The sequence below is a fragment of the Oryctolagus cuniculus genome, chromosome X, assembly GCF_051225735.1.
Source record: "Oryctolagus cuniculus isolate XC-2025 breed Fujian yellow rabbit chromosome X, ASM5122573v1, whole genome shotgun sequence".
NCBI classification, from domain to species: Eukaryota; Metazoa; Chordata; class Mammalia; order Lagomorpha; family Leporidae; genus Oryctolagus; species Oryctolagus cuniculus.
Genome location: NC_142888.1, coordinates 105866273 through 105882102, shown reverse-complemented (window position 1 = coordinate 105882102; position 15830 = coordinate 105866273). Strand labels below are relative to the sequence as shown.

Below are 15830 nucleotides of genomic sequence, written 5' to 3'. Positions count from 1 at the left end.
TTATCTGCCTTTTGTTTTTTCCTTTCTCTCTGTCATGTTTAATTTCACAACCATTTTCCTGAAAATGAGGTTGGATAGAGCTGAGATGCATTGTGCATCATCTGTCGCAACATATTGAAAGGAACTCACAATTGTGTACAGATTGTATAACACCTTTAGATGAATCTTATTTCCTTCCCTTAGATGGTGCTAGTAGGGTATGAAAGCAAGACATGATTACATGCGATGATTATTATGGTATTGCATAAAGGTCTGGAGTCACTTAAATGGTTTGGAATTAAAAACAAATGTCTTCTCTGAGAAGTCTGTATTACTGTCACAGAGATGACAAGCCATTTCTTTCATCAGCTAGAGTCCCAAGAAATTTAGTTTTTTTTCTCTTCTTTATCCTACAGACTTCTCAAATTCTCTCCAAAGCAATTTTACTACAAGTGAAGAAAAAAATTCTTATTTAGTGCAAGTATTAGGAAAGTTTTCCTCTCAGATAAAATTAGTCTTTTTATGTTTTTGTACTGTGGCTTGAGTGTCAGTAACACATTTATGAAAGGGATAGCATACTAGTCTGGGAAAATCAGTGTTAAGGCTGTGTGTGTGTGTGTGTGATATTGTGTTTATTGTCTACCACTTGGGGCACCGGAATCTTGACTGCAATTATTAAGTGGGTTTGCGCTGACTCAGATAACTCTCAATTAAAAAAATGCCATAGGATTTCTTTAACTTTATGGAGACAAGAAAAATGTTAATAAGGGCTTATTTACCAAACACGATAGAATGACAGTTTACTAAGTGATTAATCATAGGTACATAAAACAGTGTAAATTATCCACGGTAGTGCTCTGATACCAGTATCTAATATGCCTACACAAGGGATTTTTTTTTAAAGGTTTTAACCACTTGATGGTAAGAACATGTCTCTATTCTTATCTGATCCATGATTCTTTAATTTTGAAGTTGTCCAAGTTCTTCTGATCCTTGTTAAAGTGCTCTGAGCTGTTTTTGCCCCGTGTCACTCTGCTCTGGGGGTGCTCTATGCTAGCACTCTTTATTTCAGGATCTCATTAAATTCTTTCTCAAAAATCATTTTCAGTTCAGAGTGTTTATCAATTTTATTTCCAAAGAACCCTGTATTATCTCTGAAATGCCTGCTGTGTGTAGCTTATTACATTGGGAATGATTTTTTTTTTGCATCTTTATTTGGCCCCTTAACTTCCCATTTCTCTCTTCTGTGAATATTCTATGTTTTTGGGCAACTGCTTTTCTCCACACAGTGAAGATGGAAACAGTGTTTTAAATTTGTATCTTGTTGGAGAAACTAACTTCCAGGTTGGTTCTGAATTGTAATGGCTGAAGCTTGGATGCCAAAGTGTTTTCTATTTAATGGTATTAAACAGTTGCCCCAGCCATGGAAGTTCAGAATTTTATTGTATGATTCCTTCTGTGACGTAGACTAAGCTTCATCTCAGTGACATATAACACTGGACATGATTTTACCTTCTTGATCTATAATTCCAGATTGACACTTAGAGAAAGGCCAGTATACCAGGAGAGGCAGCATGTTTTCTACTTAGATATATTTCTTAACTATGGTGTCATTTGTAACTGAGACTGAAGGTAATACATTTTTTTTCACAGCACATAAGTGTTTTTTTTTTAAACACACACACACACACACACACACACACAACCTTTAATCAGAAAGTGTTATTAAATTCAGTATTAGCTCAAGTTCTTAAAAATCTCTTGGGAAAGCCAGCACAGTACATGAGAGGAGGGCAGGCAGCTGCTGGCAGGTCTCTGGTGGAAAAGGAAGTTACATACTTGTGTAAGCTGCCCTCATGATTATCAGGCCCCAGTTTTGTTTCCCAAAAATAGGTTTCAAGAAATTACCAAAGAGATCATAGAAACTCTTGCCCTCACATACAAAAATTTAACAATGAAGTTTTAGGACATAGCAAAAGCCAAATATGACATAAACATGACTAATTTGTAAAACAGACCTTCCCAGGGTTCTAGAAAACTGAAATGGGAGGCCTCACTGAAAGGGTAACATACGTAAAAGGAAAACTAATAGCAAGCACTAGGGAATGTAAACATTTCCCTAGTGACTAAGCCACAAAGGCATCTCAGGGATACTGCTGACTTATAGAATCTTCTTTCTCATCCAGTTCAGTTCTCTTTACACAAATCTGGCTATCAATCAACACATACAGACACTTGTTTTTTTTTTTTATTAATTATCATGATTTCCTTTTTACCTTTTCCCTAATTCTTTGTAGCAACATTTTTTTCCCCTTTGGTTTGACTGACTGAACTCAAAAGGTTTGGAACCTATAATGAGATCAACTCTTAGTGGAATAGCACTTAGTAAATACAACTCTATAAAAGGCAAATTTTCAGCTGAAGTGGCTTGACAAATTTAGGCATCCATTCTCAATGTGACAGTGTTTCCCATGCTAATCACTAGGTAACTGGCTTCTCTTGGAGAGAGCACATAACCCAGTGTGACACTGGAATGCTCCCTGGTGAGATACTGCAGAGCCATGTGGGCAAACACCCACCCATTTGAGTTTTCAGTCATTTTAAATCATATTAGGAGAATAAATTTTAAAAATGCATTTTTTATTGGCCCACTTGCTTCTTGAGTTGGCTTGGAGTGCTTTGCCCCACCTATAGACTTAACAGTTAATTGGTGGCCATCTCATGCTCAGACCTCAGTACTTTTTTTCACAGCAATAATGGTGTTCTTCATTAGCATTGCCACTGTCATGGGACTAATACCCTCTGGGACTGGAGTGATGTAACTGGCTTTCTTCCTGATGCCTTCAAACCCATGTCTACAATTAACTTGGGTTTAGCAGTTATGGCATCTTGCGCTTTGTTTATTGGCACATCAATCACTGCTACTCCATCCTTAATCATATCTGTGGTAATGAGGTTTGGGATGCCTGCAGCAGACACTACAATATCTGCAAGAATGGTGTGTTTCTTCAGCTGCTCTTTGGGAGTGTATCAATGTAACAGTGGCACCACCTCCAGATGTTCATATGCCCCATCTGTGTGCAGTGACATTGCAATTGGCATGCCACCATTTTATGGCCTTCCAGTCACAACCACGTTCTTTCCTAGGGTTGGGATGCTGTTGGCTTAATTATTTCCCACACTTCCTATGGGATGGCCCGTCCAAACACATGCATATTATGTTGACCACATGGAATCCTCTGTATCCTTGTTGGAGGATACAGTGGAGGACAGTGTTGCAAATCTTCCTCTCGTCAATGTGTTCTGGAAGAGATAGCTGAACTAGGAGGCCATCTACATTATTGTCGTTCGTGAGCTTGGTGACTTCTTCCTCTCAAATTGAAGCTGGCTTCACGATTGTCTCACTGTTGGTTTCTTCATCAGCAGCTGCCCTGGTTTTGATGAGGACATAGCAGTGACTGGGGGGATTCTTACCCATCAAGACCATGCTCAGGTGTGGTTGCTTATTAACTGAGGCCACCTGCGCTCCACCTTCTGCCTCACTTTTGTACTTCCAGCTTGATCTTCCAGGCCAGATTTCTTCCTGAAATGACCACAGCTTCATTTTCAACAGCTGCGAGGTGGAAGGAGTGCTGGTAGAGATGGCAGCTCTGTGCAGGCTGGAGTAGCCAGGTGGCCAACAAGGAAAGGAGAGAAGCCCCAGCCATGGCCCACGCTGGTGCCTGTGCTGGGAGGCTGAAGTTAATATATTTTTTGAAGATTTCTTTCATTTGTTTAGTAGCCACAGTAGTTATTTTTTTAGGCAAAGGGTCAGGACTAGATTAACAAATGTCCCTATCACTAGAAGAAGAGGATATTTGCATGGAACAGGACTTAAAACCTGAAAAAAAGAAACTAGAATTTTGCTCCTCAATTAACCGGGATATTTAAATGATGCTTAATTAGAAGAGAAAAGGATAGCAAAAAACACTCACATCAAGCATCTGTTGAATAATTATTCAGCAGTAGACATTGGATAGAGTGACAAAGGACACTATTCATTCATTGGATTCAAACAGAAACAAAGGGACTAATGAATGGTTACAATGAAATATTATAAGCATGAACATAAGCACCATGTTATAGACTATGTAGGATAGACAGTTACAGTGATATCAGGAAAGCATTCATGAGAAGATGACATATGAAGTTAATTTTGAAGGATGAATAGAATTAGACTTAGTGGAGTGCTAGAGAAAGGGCAAAGGGCACTCCAGACAAAATAGGAAACTTAAGGGAAAGAGGCACATAGTATGAACTAGAAGTAGTTCATTGTGGCTGTAGCAGGCAGTAAGACATGGAATATGGCAGAAAAGAAGCTGGTCTAGTAGACAGAAGCCAGAGTATTAAAGTTAAGACATTTAAATTGGACTTTAAAGGCAATAAAGAGTCACTGCAGGGTTCTCAGGTGCAGAAGGTCATGGTTGTATTTGCAGTTTATAGAGGCGCCTGGTTGCAGTATGGAGGCTGGCTTGGAGAAGTTAACATAGAAGGCATTATGAACAACTACTAAAACAATTAGTACTAGGTTATATTTTACCAGGTAAGCAATGAAGACATGGAGTGGAAGGGAGGTGGCAGATATTAAAATAGAAATATTTATGAGATTGAATGGATAACACATGGTCATTTCCTGGAGTTGGGAATTGAGGGAGGGGTTGTATGTATGCATGAACAAAGATGGAAGCAGAGAACAGGATGTGGGAAAGATGCACGTGACAAAAACAGTTGGAGGTGAAAAAAAAAATCACATTTTCCTAGGTCTTGAACTTGGCCAGTAGTATTAAGATTTTACAGCAGCCTAACTTAGCAAAGAGAGATACAAATATGTTCTATAGTCCAGATTGATTAAAGAAAGTTTAAGATTAAGCTTCAGTTGCACAGAAATGTAATTAGCCCAAACCCACCATTCCCTGAGCATCTCACTTATTAAGGATTCATATTTCTTAGAAAGTAAATCTGTCTTAAACTCAAATATTCTAAGACATTACTGTTTCTTTGGCCTTTTCATTATTTTTAAAATATATCACATTTCCCTAATCACTACTGTCAAGGAGATAAGAAGCAATCCTCCTTTTTAACAATGGTACAAAATCTCTTTAGTTTGATTTTTCACATTCTCTGTTACCTCTGAAATGAATCTGTTATTTTTTCCTTGACCCTTCACTCATATTCATTATTGATTTTTCCTGAAAGATGCCAAAGCAATTACTGCCTAACTCTTACTTCATCCTTCATGAAAGGATCTCAAATGGCTTCTTAAGGCCCTACAAAATCAAGGATTGTTTGCCCCAATCACACAACTCTACACTTTTTCTCAGCTCTCAAGATGAAAGTTTAAAGTGTCTCCTGATTAAAGTGCTTCAGTGATTGTTGCTCTGCATTTACTTCTGTACTTCCCCCATCTTTCCTTAGAGATTCTTTTCAATCTAGGAAGCAACTTGGTGGAGAATATCCTGGGGTAAACAGAAATCATGTGGGTGAGATATTTTAGTTACCTGTCTAGAAACTAGTGGGTCTCATTTGTTTCTTTTTACTGATAATCTTAGATTACCTGAATCTACATTATTGCCACAATGTGTGCAAGTGAATCAAATGCAGTTGACCTTTGATATTTCTTTTGATGAATGGTCTTTTCAGGACTACTGCCATTATTCTGAGCTTTATTGATCCTTGTCAGTTAAGGATTGAAAGAACATGGCAGCAGGGTCAGACAAAGGTGGGTTTGACTCGTGATTCCATCACTTACTAGCTGTGTGACCTTAGCTAAGTCACTTAATTTGTCAGAACTCCCTGTTTTCTCACCTGTAAAATATATGATCACTCACACTCTGCTTTAATCTTGAGCTTGATATGATTTTCAAGTTTGGGAAGCATGTTGTCAATTCCAAACACTGGACATACATATTTGGTACTCTGGGTGCATATTTAGTAAGCATGAGGGGAAATAAAAAGGTTTGCTGATACTCTCTGAAAGATACAGTGAATAATGTTTGGTGATCTGGCAGGATTTATGTATGTATTAAACACAGATGTTTACAGAAACTTTTTTTTTTACTGAAATAAAACCAGGAGAACTACCTTTAGTTGGGTACTTTCTATATGCCAAATGCTGTTCTCTGTGCATTTAGGTTAATTATCTCATTTGATGATCACAACATTGAGTTGGGTTTTAAGTGAATTTTAGAGCTGAGACTTGCTTCAGTTCATCCAGATAGTAAGTGGGAAAGAGAGGGGACTTAAATTTGGGCATATTGAAAACTCCATTATTTAGCCACAGTGTGATTGGGTTTCATAATCTTGATTTAAACTTGTTTCATTTTAACTTGGCACAATTTATCCTGCAGCTATATTGCTGAAAGACAATCTAATTGGTGGTACCAGTTTCTACTGTACATGGGGGAAGCGAGAGAAAGATCTAGTGGGGATAATGTTCCTAAATTTTAGAAGTTACCTTGTTCCCTGGTTTCCACATAAACTATAGTAGCAGATTTAACACAGTCCAAAAGAGATACTCAGAAAACTCTTGAAATAACTTTGGATCACTTGACTTTAAAGTATTGGAAGGTAGAGAACATATGCCTGGCAAAGAGGCTGGCACAAAGTTGGTATCCGAGTATTTGTTGAATTAGACTGAATTCTTCTCTCTTATTTCTCAGCAGAGCTTTTATCTTCCCGGAACCCCTGTTGACTGTGGCTAGCTGCATAATTAAGAAGCTCTGCAGAAAGCAGCATAAAATGAGATTCAAATGTAGTGTTTGTGTCTACCAAGCAGTTCTTAAAGTTTCTGTACACAAGCAGAATTATATTCGATCAATTGTGAAGCATGACCAAGATAGATAATTTACTTTGAAAAAATCCGTGGTTGATAAATGTTTAGCAAATGTAATGTGGATTACATTAAACCTAAATTTAGTTTAAATAATTTTAAGATGAAATAATTTAGATGAGACAAGTGTAATGAATTATGAAGAGTCACCCCCAACTTTACCTTTGAATATCTCTGCCTAAACTTTATACAAATCTCTGAAGAATTACATGATAGTTACAACTAGTTACAAAGGTATTATGCCCATCTTCTTATTAAAACATTTCCATGAATGCTTCCCTTCATTGTTAGGGTAATGATTTTCAAATGTGATTGAGAATCAGAAAAAATCTACAGCAACAAATCTCAATTTTTTCGGATTTAGCATCATTTTTTGCTCCTAAAAATTATGAGGACCTATGAAGATTTTTTTTTTAAAAAATTGCAGACTGACAATGTTTTTACTTATTTTTCTATTTATTTGAGAAAAAGAAAGATCAAGAGTGAGTGCTTCCATCTACTGGTTCACCACCCCAAATGCCTACAATGCCTGGGGAGGTAGAGGTGAAGCTGCAGGCTGGAAAGAAGCTCAATCTAGGTCTCCTACATGGGTATTGGGTACACAAATATATTAGCTATCACCTGCTAATAGTACCCATTAGCAGGAAGCTGGATTTTTTAAAAAAAGATTATTTATTTGGAAGGCAGAGTTGAGAGAAAGAGAGATAGAGAGCAAGAGCGTGGTATCTCCCTGCTGGTTCACTCCCCAGATGGCCACAATGGCCATCAGTGGGCCAGGCCGAATCCAGAAGCCAGGAACTTCTTCTGGGTCTCCCATGTGGGTACAAGGTCCCAAGAACTTGGACCATCTTCTGCTGCCTTTCTAGGCCATTCACAGAGAGCTGGATTGGAGGTGAAACAGGCAGGACTCAACTGGTACCCATATGGGATGTTGGTACTGCAGATGCTTGCTTAACCTTACTCTGTGCCAGAGTGCCAGCCCCAGGAAGCTGGATTTAATAGCAGCAGCTGGGGTCAGCACTCTGGCACAGCAGGCTAAAAAGCCCTGGCCTGAGCACTGGCATCCCATATGGGTGCCGGTTCTAGTCCCGGCTGCTCTTCTTCCGATCGAGCTCTCTGCTATGGCCTGGGAAAGCAGTAGAAGATGACACAAGTCCTTGGGCCCCTGCACCCTCGTGGGAGACCTGGAAGAAGCTTCTGGCCCCTGGCTTCAGATCGGCACAGCTCTGGCCATTGCGGCCATCTTGGGAGTGAACCAGCAGATGGAAGACCTCTGTCTCTGTCTTTACCTCTCTAACTCTGTCTTTCAAATAAATAAATCTTAAAAAAAATGCAGGAGCTAGTATTTGAACCAATAGAGTTACAGAGAGAGGCAGAGAGGGAGAGGTCTTCCATCTACCTGTTCACTCCCCAGATGGCTGTGAAGGCTGGAGCTGAGCTGAACCCAAGCCAAGAGCCAGGAGCTTCTTCTGGGTCTCCCACACAGGTGTACGGGCCCAAGCACCTGTGCTTTTCCAGGCCATCATCAGAGAGCTGGATTGGAAGAGGAGTAGCTGGGACTTAAACCAGCGCCCATATGGAGTGCCGGTGCAGCAGGTGAAGGCTTAGCCTACCACACCACAGCACTGGCCCTCATTTTTTATTTTTTAAAATGTGGGTTATATTTATTGATAATTTGCTATATCAGTAATTAAAATGAGAAATTAAAATTATGTGTTTATTGATTTATTTAAAAATAATGATGGGTACAGGTGTTGTGGTATAGCAGATTAAGCAGCTGCTTGGGACTCCTGCATCCCACACCAGAGTGCCGGTTCCAGTTCTAGCTACTCTTCTTTCTTACCAGCTCCCTGCTAATGTACCTGAGAAGACAGCAGGTAATCTCTCAAGTACTTGGATTCCTGCCACCCACATGGGAGACTGGATGGAGTTCCTGGCTCCTGTTTGGACCTGGCCCAGTCCTGGCTATTGTGGCATTTGGGTAGTGAACCATCTAGTGGAATCTCTCTCTCTCTCTCTCTCTCTCTCTCTCTCTCTGTCTCTGTCTCTCTGTCTCTCTCTTTCAAATAATAAGTCTTTTAAAAAGTAATAATGAACCAATTATGTAATTACGTAACACAGTTTTGTGAAAGCTAATCTAATTTCGTGAAAAGAATGGAATTGTTTATATTTTTGCAAATCTCTAATATCTGGCATAACAGAAGATTAGCTGTATTTTTTTTTTTTTTGGTATCCAGAATTTGGCTTTATTTTGCAGTACAGAAATCATTTGGAGCCATTTCAGACAGACTCAAGTAGAGGCTCTGTCAAATCAATACTGCATTGCAGCTTGGTCCACTGGAGAAGCCACACCTGTGATATAAAAGATACTTCTACATTTTACCTGCTTTATGACTGATTCCTTTCCCCTTGGTCTCACCAATTTCATTAGTTAAAACACCACAAAGTGGCTTCCTCCAAATGACTCCCTATCTCTGGAGTTTGGTTAGAATTTTATGCCCACATAAACCAAATCTGTGGCTATACTATTTGGGACCTGCCATAATATGTGATAAAACACAAAACAAAATTAGAGGGACAACTTGGGGGTGCTGTTTCAAATTATGGAATATTCAGTGTAGGATCTCAGTGTCATAAGGACAGATGGCACAGACATACAGATACAGTTCTTGAGCAGCAGAGGCACAACTGCCAAGGCTATGCTGATTAAAAGATAAAAATACTGTATCAAGTTCTCTGTATCAGTATCACAATGTTTGTTTAAAACTGATCCTTCGCAGGGTGTTGGGTAGTTTGGTTGAATTGGAACAGAATGTGGTAACCTGCCAATTCTGAATAGCCACTCCAAGAACAGAAGTTAATACATGATATTAGAAAGATGAAGGGGGAGGAATATTTACTGGTATAGTGCTCTTCAATCCCTCCATTTTGATTACAAAATCAGGCCTTACAATACTGGTTTCATACAATATGCATTATTTGCCAAATTTTAAATTTGTCCCAATTTAATAACATGTACTATTGTTAGTCTTCCCCATAGATGTCATTTTTCTTGCGCTTCATTTCCTCAAAGTCAAACTCTGATCCTGTCATCCTCTCATAGATGTCTTTACTGTCATCACAAGTTGTCTCAAAGTGAGTCGTAGCATCACATGTGCGGGAAATAAAGATCTGGCTTTCTTTTCCCAAATCTTTTGGTACAAGGAGGTCACTGATGCTAACAAATTTCTGTTCAATTGGTTCCAACAGCTCCAAAGCTGGTCTGATTTCTTTCTCAGGTTCCTTGGTTTCCACAGTTGTACTGACTATGGCAATGTACTTCCCTTGTGCTGCCACATTGTGTGCAGAGGAAATCATGCAAACATAGATATCTGACTTTCGATTGACTTGGTTTTGTGGAATAATGATCTGGCAGGAGTTGGCATTGTTGGTATTCTTGATGGGATGGCTAAGAATGTAGATAACTCTTATCACCTGGCCCACTTTCTCCACCCGATCTTTTACATAGCTGGGGTCACAGATGAGCTGCTTACAGCGAGCAATCTCTCCTTCAGATTTTACACCAACCACCTTCCCATTCTGCACAATGATTTCTTTAATAGGTTTATTCAGCATGTAGGTACCACCATAAATAGCACTTAGCCTTGCAAATCCTTGTGGGAGTTCTCCAAGGCCATAGAGTGGATAAAGGTATGGGCTTTTGCCATATCACGCCAGAGACTCACTGTAAAGTTTAATTCTATTAATGGTTTCACAACATGGTTGATCTAAGTAGTCATCAGTTCTGTAGAGTGCAAGAGCATGACCTGTAAAATCGATAACATCTTGACCCAAATCAAATTTCTTATACACATCTTGCATTGCAGTCTTCTTGGGATCAACACCTTCAAAAGTTCTAGCATCGTTTTCATCAAAATTGGCAACATACACCAGGAATTTTCTAAAGCGACGTTTTTCAAATAGTCCCATTGAGCTAGATGCAAGGGCTTCTGCTTCAGTGGAAGCAACCTCGTAGATTTTCCCTCCTTTATGGACAAAGCTTCCTTCTGTCATTTTGAAATCCAGATAACGAGTGACTTCTGTATAAAGCAGCATCTTAACCAGCTGACCATTAGCCATAAGGAACTTGGGAATTAAGTCAACATTCCAGTCTCTTCCTCTCCCCATTGATGATGGTGATGATCCTGGTATTTTAAATCTTTTGTATAAATCTTCCAGAGGTGTTATAGATGCACTTTCTCCTCCATAGTATGGGTTTTGATTCATGTGAAGAACTTTCTTTCCATTCACTGACATGATACTTGACGATACATTCCGTCAGGCCGGTGCCCAGCACGATCACGTCGTACTCCTCATTCATGGCGGGGTAGGGCGAGGCGGACGACTCGAGAAAGGAGAAAAGCTAAAAGACCTTGCGGCCTCTCTAAGGAGGCGGAGAGGAGCTCAGACCGCTCTCAGGTTAAGGGAAAAGGGAAGGCGGGAGGCTAGAAAAAAAATGGAGCTGACGAGGAGGCAAGCCCAGCCGCCACCTCAAACGGGAAGAGAAGAGCGGGCAAGGGACGGGGAGAGGGTGCAGAGGGCAGCGACCTCCAAGATGAGCTGTATTATCACATCATTTATTTTGCATTCAATCTGTTGCAGTATGTGTTTTTGTTTGAGATACAAGAAGAAAATCCAGTCTTATTTAGATTTGTAATTGAGAAGTTTAATAGCTTTTCCAGGTAATTAGGAACAGTTTTCTTTGATATTACACCCAAATTCAACAAGTAGTAGTTTTTTAGAGGTTAGTTGCAATATTGCATTCAAAACTATAGTGATCAACTTTTCATACTCTGTTTCCTTAACATCCATCAATTTACCTGGCATTTCTGAATGGATATTTTTAATCATAAATGAGTTTTTAACATCATGCATTTATTATTTGGAACATTTTAATTCATTGAGTTATAGATATCTTTGAAATGTTGACATATTTTTATACAAATAAAAAACATTAATATTACTAGAAATACTCATATTACTAACATTGCTAATTAATTAATGATCCTTTATGGGTGGAAAATGTCATGATTTTGGTTGGAGATAAAGGTTTTTTTTTTTAAAACTTTTATTTAATGAATATAAATTTCCAAAGTACAGCTTATGGATTACAATGGCTTCCCCCCCATAACGTCCCTCCCACCCGCAACCCTCCCCTTTCCCACTCCCTCTCCCCTTCCATTCACATCAAGATTCATTTTCGATTCTCTTTATATACAGAAGATCAGTTTAGCATACATTAAGTAAAGATTTCAACAGTTTGCTCCCACACAGAAACATAAAGTGAAAAATACTGTTTGAGTACTAGTTATAGTATTAAATCTCAATGTACAGCACACTAAGGACAAGTTCTAATTTTTCACTTGAATGTTTGAAATTTTATCATTGGTAACCAATAGTGTCAGTTGATTTCCTTGAAGTGACAGGATTATTTCATTAATTTCTGAAGAACGTATCAAGAAATACTCACATATGAAAACTATAATTTGTCAGTTCTTTAAAATTAAAATAGTGTTCTCTGAGAAAAAGTTCAGTTTGCAACTCAAACCACACAAGTGTTTTTTCCTTGAGATAATCAGTCTACTTCAGTTTGTGTTAGAAGTGCTTTATACAGATTTTGCATTTTGTCATACAGAATATTAAAAAGACACATACTCCCTAGATCAAGACTTACTAAAATTCTTCAAGTTAATTCTTCAAGAACATTTTAAAGTGAAACTGGCTCCTTTTGTTGTGCGTTTACTGTGAATGCATGGGAGTGAAGAATATAATTATTAGTAATAAAGAGTGTGGTTGCCTTGATGCATACCAAGCCACCAGTAATTTTATCCTCCATTGTTTTTGTGATATTAAAGCAAATGTCAGCACAGGATTATACTAATAATTACTATAAAAATCTTTTTGAATTCAGGGAACTCCCTAAAAACCCCAGGTGTCTGCAGATTGCTGTTTGAGAACTTTTGAACTACAGATGCTCTTAAAAATGCTGTTTTTTGTCCCTAACGTGAGAGCATACTTCCAGAAATTCCAATTGAAATTTATGAAAGGGTCCAGTAATGTTTATTTTTAGCTAGTACCCCAAGGGATTTTTGAGAAATGTGGCCTATGGAACACATTAGCAAAATGCAGCATAATATGAGAGATACCTTCACTTTCACTACTGTAATGTGAAAATGAAATATACATTTGCCTAAAACAACAAATTAACTTAATTAGCAAACGTTACTGTTTCATTGATTTATTTTTTGTCTGTTCTATCCAAAGGATAAATTGATAAACCTTTCTTTTTGTACACTCATTTCTTATCTCCTATCTTCCATTTCCATCTCCTTAATTATTTTTTATTTTCTTTATTTTGAACCCATTTAGACCATGTCTCTGCCTGCTACGTTGCGAAAGCCAAAATTGGTCAGACATGCCATCCTCTAAGTTTCTGACAATGTTAAGGTGTCCCTGTAGTGTTTCCCCATAGTTAAATAATCATGCTATTTGTCCCGTTAGCTTTCTGTTCTCAACTAAAGCATTTTAGCCCCATATTTGCCTCTGGAATTATTTTTTTCTTGCTTTTATTATTATTATTATTTTTACCCAGAACTGTTTTATTTAAGGTATACAAACTTCATGCATTTCATAAATACATCTTTAGGAACATAGTGGTTCTTCCCACTGTACCTGCCCTCCCAGCTGATGATTACCAGGTTTGGTAAAGTCAGAGTATAAATTAATCTCATTTGGCATATCTGAGTTGAATACCCTGGATTCCTTTCCTTGGGGAATGATACATTGGGTATGTTAGACAAAGCAAATAAAAAATATTAAACATGAGTAGTAGAGAAAATAGGAAAAGAAGTTTGAGAGTGAGTACAAGCATCCCTTATGTATTCTCACTTTCCCAACAATCGGATCTTAGTAACTAGGACACAGTTGCTTTGACACCTCTCTCTCTCCCTCTGTCTCCAGATATCCTGCAGTTTGGCTGCCTGGCTTCAAGCCCCGCTGAGGAATTCTTGATGCCTCATTGTCATGTCTTACTAAAATGTACACGAAACTTGCAGAGCATAAACTTTCAGGCTTAAAATCTTCCCAGGTGAGAAAAGACTGCATTGGTTTTATTTGCATTTCTTGTTGACCTGTTCACCTTATCCTTTAGGCCATATGCTTCAATTTTGAGGGCTCAGGTTTTATCACTTCCCAGACAATTATAGATTACTATTGGTTTCCAAGACAGCTGGGTAGTGCTAAGCAAAATTTTCTGCCCTAAATGCTCACATAGCAGTATGACACTTCAGTGAAACAGACTTCCTTTATGTTTTAAAGTTATTTATTTATTTATCTAATTATTTATTTATTTTTAAAGGAATACAAATTTCATAAGTGCAGTTTTAGAAATAGTTATTCTTCATACCACACCCGCCCTCTCATCCATACTCCCGCCCCTCCACCTCCTCTCTCTTTCCCAGTCCCATTCTCCGTTAAGATTCATTTTCAATTAACCTTATACACAGAAGACCAACACTATACTAAGTAAAGATTTCAAAAATTTGCACACATATGCATATACACAAAAAACCCAAGAACTTGTTTTACAGTAAATCTCATAATACAACTCATTGAAGACAGAGATCCTGCACGGCAAGTTAGTGCACAGTGACTCCTGTTGTTAATTTAACAATTAGCACTCTTATGTATGATGTCATTGACCACCGAAAGCTCTTGACATGAATTGCCTGCACTATAGAAGACTTTTGAATCTACAAACTCCATCAGTATTTAGACAAGGCCATAAGCAAAGTGGAAGTTCTCTCCTCCCTTCAGAATTGAACTTCAATAAACATGGGGGTACAGATAACTCTTTTGTTTACTGATTTCATTTCCTTTGGGGAAATTCCCAGGAGTGGGATGGCTAGGTCATATGGTAGGTCTATTTTCAGATTTTTGAGGTATTTCCATACTGTCTTTCATAGTGGCTGTGCCAGTTTACATCCCCACCAACAGTGGATTAGGGTAGTTTTTCCAAACATTCTCACCAGCATTATTTGTTTGTTGATTTCTGTATGAAAGCCATTCTAGCTGGAGTGAGGTGAAATCTCATTGTGGTTTAGATTTGCATTTACCTGATGGCTAGTGATCCTGAACATTTTTTCATGTGTCTGCTGGACATTTGGATTTCCTCTTTTGAAAACTGTCTAAGTCCTTGGCCCATCTCTTAACTGGGATGTTTGTTTTGTTGTTGTGCAGTTTATTATTTTTTTTTGCCAGGCAAAGTTAGACAGTGAGAGAGCAAGACAGAGAGAGAGTTGTAGACATAGAGAGAGACACAGAGAAAGATCTTCCTTCTGTTGGTTTACTCCCCTAATGGCCACCATGGCTGGTGCTGTACCGATCCGAAATCAGGAGCTGGGTACTTCATCCTGGTCTCCCATGTGGGTGCAGGGACCCAAGCACTTGGGCCATCCTCTGTTGCCCTCCCGGGCCACACCAGAGAGCTGGACTGGAAGAGGAGAAACCAGGACTAGTACCCACCGCCCCATCCGGGACTAGAACCTGGGGTGCCAGCACTGCAGGGGGAGGATTAGCCAAGTGAGCCACGGTGCCAGCTGTGGAATTTCTTAATCTCTTTGTATATTCTGGTTATTAATCCTTTATCAGTTGCATAGTTTGAAAATAATTTCTCCCATTCTGTTGGTTGCCTCTTCACTTTGCTGACTGTTTCTTTGGCAGTACAGAAACTTCTTAATTTGTTGTAATCCCATTTGTTAATTTTGGCTTTTATTTCCTGTGCCTCTGCGTTCTTTTCCAGGAACTCTTTGCCTGTGCCAATGTCTTGCAGGCTTTCCCCAATGTTCTCTAATAATTTGATGGTGTCAGGTCATAGGCTTAGATCTTTAATCCATGTTGAGTGGATTTTTGTGTAATGTGTAAGGTAGGGGTCTTGCTTCACACT

At 38.8% G+C, this 15830-nt stretch overlaps 3 pseudogenes across 1 annotated transcript; all 3 read right to left on the bottom strand.

Annotated features, from left to right (window-relative positions):
• Window positions 1–316: 316 nt before the first annotated feature.
• LOC100359332 (bifunctional methylenetetrahydrofolate dehydrogenase/cyclohydrolase, mitochondrial pseudogene) lies at window positions 317–3686 on the bottom strand (annotated as a pseudogene).
• A 6045-nt stretch (window positions 3687–9731) lies between these two features.
• LOC100359080 (rab GDP dissociation inhibitor beta pseudogene) lies at window positions 9732–11207 on the bottom strand (annotated as a pseudogene).
• Window positions 9732–11213, bottom strand: LOC100339484 (rab GDP dissociation inhibitor beta pseudogene; annotated as a pseudogene). The gene has a single exon (XR_016228540.1). The product of XR_016228540.1 is annotated as a rab GDP dissociation inhibitor beta pseudogene (transcript).
• Between the last annotated feature and the right edge of the window lie 4617 nt (window positions 11214–15830).